The 7,649-nt window shown below is 44.3% G+C and overlaps 2 long non-coding RNA genes across 2 annotated transcripts in view; one reads left to right on the plus strand and one right to left on the minus strand.

Moving 5' to 3' along the window:
- LOC117121768 overlaps positions 1-7,649 on the minus strand; it is a 57,765-nt gene that overhangs the window by 6,525 nt on the left and 43,591 nt on the right. The gene's annotated exons all lie outside the window — the stretch shown is intronic.
- The window catches only part of LOC117121769, a 12,782-nt gene continuing 7,905 nt past the window's right edge, over positions 2,773-7,649 (plus strand). Inside the window, exon 1 of the long non-coding RNA XR_004447622.1 lies at positions 2,773-2,917. This is a non-coding gene — a long non-coding RNA (uncharacterized LOC117121769). The remainder of the gene's footprint in view (positions 2,918-7,649) is intronic.

Below are 7,649 nucleotides of genomic sequence, written 5' to 3' on the forward strand. Positions count from 1 at the left end.
CTTAACGTTAACGGATGACGTCATAATGTATTCATCTTGCGTTGCGGAGTACGTTAATACGGACGTCAGTTACGGGTTTCCTCATATGTATTACAATTTGTTTACAAACGGGGCGGAGTTATCGCGTTCCGAGTTGGGTACTAACGTTAAAGTCAAGGTTAACGTTGTGTGGCGAAAACTACCTAATGTGTTTTATAGTGATTTTCTTTCTTATAGATTTGATTATTCCCGATGTAATTCGCAGCTTCTTTCCTTACGGATATTTTTTTTTTGCATAAATTTTAGAGAACTTGTTTTAAAAAATATCATAATTTTCATTAGGATTATTACTATTATAAATATCGGGCCAAACAGTGCAATTAAGGTATTAGTGAGAGAAGTAATAGAATTGGTACCTATTATTTAGTGGGCTAGGCTGGGCTGGGCTGTAGGCTAGGCTAGGCTGGGCTGTAGGCTAGGCTAGGTCAGGCTAGGATAGGCCAGACCAGGCTAGGCTAAGCCAGGCTGGGCTAGGCTAGGCTAAGCTTGGCTTGGCTTGACTTAGGCTAGGCTAGGCCAGGTAGGCTGGCTGGCTGGCTGGTCTGGGCTGGGCTGGAATTGGTCTGGTCGGGCTCGTCTAAGCTACCCAGGTAACAATCCCACATGGGGCCCTTATGCAAAATATCTGGGAAAAGTCTTATGGGCTACCCCATATTTTTCCCTTATGGGATCCGTCTGGGCAATCACATATGGGCCTTGCCCATGGTTTACCCATATGGAGCCCATATGCCAAATATATAGGCTAATATAAATAAATACCTGGGCAGATAAATATGGAAATGCCCACATTTAATCTGCATGGGGCCCATGTGCCAAATATCTGGGAAAAATACATATGGGCATGCCCATATTTATCTACATGGGGCCCACATGCCGAAGACTTGGGTAGTTGAATATGGGTATGCCCATATTAATTTCGTATTGGGCCCATGTGCTAAATATCTAGGAAAATACTTATGGGCATGCCCACATATAATATACATGGGACCAATATGCCAAATACATGGGCAAGTAAATATGGGAAACCCATATTTAATCCAAATGGAGCCCATGTGCCAAATATGTGGGCAGTTACATATGGGCATGTCCATATTTAATAAGCATGTGCCCATATGCCAAATAAGTGGACATATAATTATGGGAATGCCCAGATTTAATCCACATGGGTTCCATGTGCCAAATATCTGGGAAAATACATATTGGCATGTCCATATTTATCTACATGGGTGGTGTAAACTCCATCCAAGGCTAAATACTAACACGAGTCCGATAGCGAACAAGTTCCGTGAGGGAGATTTGAAAAAGAACTTGGAAGAGAGAGTTCAAGAGTACGTGAAACCGCTAAGAAGCAATCGGGTGGGCCCGCAAAGTGGCATGGGAGATTCAGCGCGTTCGGGAGCACGTCCGTCGCCCTACAGGATACGAAAGGACCGAGGAGTGGTGGCTTGTGCCTTTGGCGCGTGCACTTTTTCCGTGCGCAGACCTGACGACCGGCTGGAAGTCCACCAGACGGCTGATTGGCAGCTTCCTCGCTCGGTCCTTCTGGGACCGCGAGAGCTTATAGCCGGTCTTCTGAACGGCTGGGCGTCCGGTCAAGGAATGGTATCCGCGCCTGCTCCGCTTTGCGCGGGGCTGGGCTCTCTGTCTCGCGGGAGTTGCGTAGGTGCGGGACTGTCCTCAGTGTCATGCTGGTGCAGCGCTAGGCTGCGCAGAACGGGTCGGTCAGCAAGGCGGGTCGGTGAGCGAGGCGGGTCGGTCAGCGAGGTCGGTCGCCCACTCGACCCGTCTTGAAACACGGACCAAGGAGTCTAACACGCCCGTAGGGAATGCGTGAAGCCCGAGGGCGCAATGAAAGCGAAGGCCGTTCCGTCGGGCCGAAGTGGGATCCCTCTTCCCTCAGGATACCCGGTGCTCGGACGCGTTTTATCTGGTAAAGTAAATAATTAGAGGCCTTGGGTCCGAAACCTCAACCTATTCTCAAACTTTAAATTGGTAAGAAGTCCGACTCGCTCAATTGGAGCCGAGCAACGAATGCGAGTGCCCAGCGGGCCACTTTTGTTAAGCAGAACTGGCGCTGCGGGAAGAACCGAACGCCGGGTTACGGTGCCCGATTGGGACGCTCATCAGATCTCAGAAAAGGTGTTGGTTGATACAGACAGCAGGACGGTGGCCATGGAAGTCGGAATCCGCTAAGGAGTGTTTAACAACTCACCTGCCGAATCAACTAGCCCTGAAAATGGATGGCGCTGAGCGTGCCGCCTATACCCGGCCGTCGGGGCAGAGGAGGTCACCTCGCTCGGGAGGTAAGCCCCGACGAGTAGGAGGGTCGCTGCGGTGAGCGTTGAAGCGTAGGGCGCGAGCCCGTGTGGTACCGCCGTGGGTGCAGATCTTGGTGGTAGTAGCAAATATTCAAGTGAGAGCCTTCAGGGCAGAGTGTGGAGAAGGGTTCCATGTGAACAGCCGTTGCACATGGGTCAGTCGATCTTAAGCTATAGGGTAGTTCCGTTCCGAGCTGTGGCGTAGGCCTCTCGTGGGTCGCGCCCCTTATTCGAAAGGGAATCGGGTCAATATTCCCGAACCCGAAGGCGGAAGTCGCGGCCTCGCGCAGCCTGTGCTGCAAGGCAAGCAAACTCGGAGACGCTAGCGGGAACCCCCGGGAAGAGTTGTGTTTCCTTTGTAATGGTCGGGCACCCTGGAATCGGTGCGCCCGGAGATAGTGGCTGCGGGCCCGTAAAGCACCACGACTCTTGCGGTGTCTGGTGCGCTTCCGTCGGTCCTTGAAAATCCGAGGGACACCGACTGATTTTCGCCTCGGCTCGTACCCATAACCGCAGCCGGTCTCCAATGTGAATAGCCTCTGGCCGATAGAACAATGTAGGTAAGGGAAGTCGGCAAATTAGATCCGTAACTTCGGGAAAAGGATTGACACTAAGGGCTGGTTCGGTCGCGCCGGGGAGTGAAGCGGGACCGGGTGCGTGCCGTGACTGGGTGAGACCTGCTCTGCAGGGCGAGCCCGGACTAGTGCCGGGCCCATTCCGTGGACCTTCCTGGCTTGGCGGTCTCTCGGGATCGCTTCGACCGGCGCCAAACAGCCAACTTAGAACTGGTACGGACACGGGGAATCCGACTGTCTAATTAAAACAATGCATTGCGACGTCCGAAACCATGGCATTGACGCAATGTGATTTCTGCCCTGTGCTCTGGATGTTAAAGTTAAGAAATTCAACGAAGCGCGGGTAAACGGCGGGAGTAACTATGACTGTCTCACGTATGAGATCGAATTATTTCTCTATAAATCTGTATTTGTACTGAAATATTTGCTCTCTGGTCCACCCTGGGCTACTGTATGTATGCTATCATACATACAGGTTAACTAGCATTCACTGTCTTTTGATACGGATATGGTAGTTCAATTTTTAATTAATTCCACACTGCGTTTACTGTCGTTGTTTTGCCGTATCGAAAGTGAGTTTCGCTCGGCATTTTCGTTGCGTCCTATTGAACTCTGGTTTGCATAATATTTTGTTATTTTACTTTGTGATATTGTATTTTCTTTGTGTTAAATATATCTTGTAATAAATATGTCTAAGTATTATGTCTGAAGTGTGCGGAGATCATGACTTCTCGATTGATAACTCATGTACGAAATGTCTCGTAAATTTGAATCTATCTGATGGATTTCTTGCCATTTTCCTAAGTGCAACAGCATTACTGCACCTCTCACGAAAGAATTTAAATGCAATTCCTGCATTAAGTCTTTTTCCACTTTTTTTGGAATAAGACTCCATATGAAAATGTCACATATCTCAAAGATACCTGGTCTCCTGAAGATATTATGATTATGGCAAAAACCGAGGCTTCTCTACCTCCAAATATAAAATTCATTAACAAGGCCCTAAAAGAGACCATGCCTAACCGAAGCTTAGAGGCTATACAATATCAAAGAAGGAAACAATTATATAATATAAAGAATCCGTTACTGTTTTCAAAGCTAAAGATATACTCCCTACTGATACTTCAATATATAACGATATTAGTATTACAAACGATTTGGATGATGTTGGGACGAGCCAATACCTAGACGATTACACCCATTCAATCAAAACGGGTAGTATTTCACAGTTACAACTACACATACTAGAGATCATCGCATGCGTAAAGGACAACAATACTCCAAATTATTCAAATATTCTGAAAACCATCGGAGGAAAGAAAATAGAAAACTCGACTAGCAAATCGTTAAATAACCCTATTATAGATAAGTCTGTCCAAAAGGAAACGGAAGAAAATTGTATATTCTATTCAACAGGAACTTTACTGTAAAAATAAAAGGAACTTTGCCCGTAACTTATTAAATGGAACTACTATCAGTAACGAAGGGCCAGACCCGGCAATTTCTTTCACACATTTTACCAAAGTGTTCAGTAAAGAACCACTAGAAGGTAACATGCCGATACCTAAGAAAATGTACGATAATGAGAAGGATACGAAAAACCTATCTCGACCAATTACCATACAAGAAGTTACTACGGCTTTGAAATCTATGAAAAAGGACGGGTCGGCATGTCCTGATGGAATTTTCTACAAGGATCTCTCCGGTATCTCTCCTTATGACTGGGCTACACTTTTTACTATTTGGTTTATGAAGGGTACAATCCCGGATGCTCTCCGAACTAAATACACTAATTTGCTGCCAAAAGGAGAACCAGTCAAGGATGATCCTTCAAAATGGGGCCCTATCACTATAGGGTTTTATCTACTCAGGCTTTATACCAAGATCCTAAACTTCCGACTGAAGAACGCTATCAATATCAATAGCAAACAGAAAGCATTCATCCCTACTGATGGATGCCTAGAAAACACCACGCTGTTGGATTTATTAATTACGAACTATAGGAATAACAATCGCTCACACTATATAATGTTCCTCGACCTTGCTAAAGCATTCCATTCGATTCATCATGATACGATCGACCGAGCTTGAAAGAGACACAACGTGCCAAACCACTTCAAACCACTTTTCTTAAGCCCCATCAAAAAATCGACATCATCCGACAATTCGTTCTGCCAAGATTATAGCATAACTTTTGTAACCACACCTACGAGTCTAGCTCTTTGAATAAACTGTCATGTTGCATAAACAAATGTGTTCGGAAAATTCTACACCTCCTGGACACTTGCAGTAAAAACTTTCTCACATTGCCTACTGCTCTTGAAGGTATCGGACTTCCTGATATAAACTTGACCGCAAATAAATTACGACATGGAGCATTTATGAGACTTGCAAAATCAAGTGACCCTATCATCAAGGCTATGTATGCCTCCGATCATATCAAGAAGCAACTACGTAAAGTTGCAAAGGCAATCAATCTACAAACCATTGAAGCAGACAAACTGCTGTTCAAACACATACTGAAGTTCTCACGGCCAAAGTTGTGAAGCATTCGATCACCCAGCATCTACTGCCTAAATCAATAAGCCGAAGCTATTACACTAAAGCCATAGCATTGAAAGGAAAAACGCTACCATGTAGAGGTACTCAAGCATTCATGGGTGGAAATACCGCATGCCGACACTGTAATGCACCTATCGAATCCATTTCTCATATCCTGCAAAGATGCCCTCACATGCTAAGGGCCAGAATCGAACGCCATAATAAAGTATGCAAACAGCTCATTAGATTTCTGGAGAAAAAATACGACTCCATAATTACCGATCCATTGATACATACATCTACCGGTAACTACCGACCTGATATCGTGGCAATCGATAGGAAGAACAGTCATGTATTTTTGTCCAGGAAATATTTCTAAGCCCTGTGGGAAACAGCTTATAACAGGAAAGGATGATATGATAGGTTGTGATGGATGCAATCGTTGGTTTCACCCACGATGTCAGCAGCTTTCGGAAGCAGGTTTTAAATTTATGACGGAAAAAGGTTCTCCTCCATTCACCTGTCTTGAATGCAGGTGAGGAAAGCTCCCTATTTAAAATGTTTAAGGATGCTGAATTTTATAAAGATTTCCAAGCTAAGTTTTCTGCTATGCAATCTGATCTTGTGACTACTATTAAGAGAGTATAATTGCTCGAAGATAAGACTAAGTTTAACGAGTCCCCCGAGTTTGATCAAGCTCTTGATGATAAATTGCGGGAGTTTCGATTTGATTTACAGGAACGGGATTTTCGTAAGCCCAATGTAATTATATAATGGCTGAAAGAATCTCCCACCCTTGGGGTGACGAAGCATTAGTCAAGCAGATTGCAGTAGCTAGTGGCCTAGGAGAGGTATCTATTAAAACTACATTTAGATTACATGATAACCATGTTGGTAATCGTCCTAAATTATTGAAAGTTGTTTTTAGTGATGCTGAAGCTAAGATAAAACTTCTCTCAAGAGCTGCTAAGAGCACACTGGTTGCCTCTAATCAGTTTCCCAATATACTAATATTCCCAGATAGAACAAAGAAGGAACGTATCGAACGAACCCAATTACAAGAAAAGCGGGATGCAAAAAACGAAGTACTTCATCAAATGGGGAGTCTAAATCGCAAATAGGTGATAAGACGAGAGGTTTGTAGAAATAATTGTACAAGGTCAAAGGTCTCCAAGGGTGAGAACTCTAACTCCTTCAGCAGATTCTCCAAGAGTAGTAAATTCTCCGGCTCTATAATTCCATCTATTTTGAAATGTTTCTATACAAATATTGATGGTATCAGAAACAAAGTTGATTTATTTCAATTTTGCGTTTCAAAAGAAGATCCTCATATAATTTTTGTTAGGGAGCGTCGCCAAATTATCCTACCGCGGTAAAGGAGATTTTCCTGCGGTAGCAAGGCCAACTGCGGTAATCAGCTATAGCAAGATTTACTCAATGGAGCGTGTCTTGACTACCGCGAGCTACCGCGAGCATGGAGTATTAATTATCCAATGCCCAAGGCAAGGTTTTTTCCAATTACTCTATGCAGCTCAGTCAGCTGAGAAAGTAACCGCGAAATACCGCGGTAGCTCGGAAATACTAGCCTAGGCCAGAAATGAAATAAATTTGAAAGAACTTTGATTAAAAGAAGCTAAAGAATAAATAATCAAAAATTAAGGAGATGCAATAGTGAAGGGAAAATACTTACATATAACGCCAACGGCCTCCTACACAGTAATACAAACAGTAGGCCTAGACCTACCTAGTGTGTAGGCCTGCTACAGCCTAAGCTAGTGCAACAAACTTTTAATGTGACGATGTGCAAACCTGGCCTACTACATATTATTATTATTATTCAGGAATAATACTGCCTAGGCCTAATACACAAACTTGAATAATTATACTGTTACTTTTTCATGAACGGAAGAAAACTGTTTGAAATAGGCAAAATTGCCAAGTAAAGGCATACTCAGTATACCACCAGTTGGCATTACTGCAAATTGCCAAGTAACAGTGAATTCAGTGAGAAATGTTCCCACACAAGTAGGTTCCCACGATCGGGAGAAACATGGGGGTGGGGGGAAGCAGACACAAGGTCAGTCACATCTTTAAACGCCGCCAACAACTCAGGAATGTAGACGTGCTAGTGTCTGATCTGATTCTTTGAACGCCGCCTTCAGGAATGTATACGCGC

Source organism: Anneissia japonica, unplaced genomic scaffold (assembly GCF_011630105.1).
Source record: "Anneissia japonica isolate Jap-2015-1 unplaced genomic scaffold, ASM1163010v1 scaffold3436_len560460_cov161, whole genome shotgun sequence".
NCBI lineage: Eukaryota > Metazoa > Echinodermata > Crinoidea > Comatulida > Comatulidae > Anneissia > Anneissia japonica.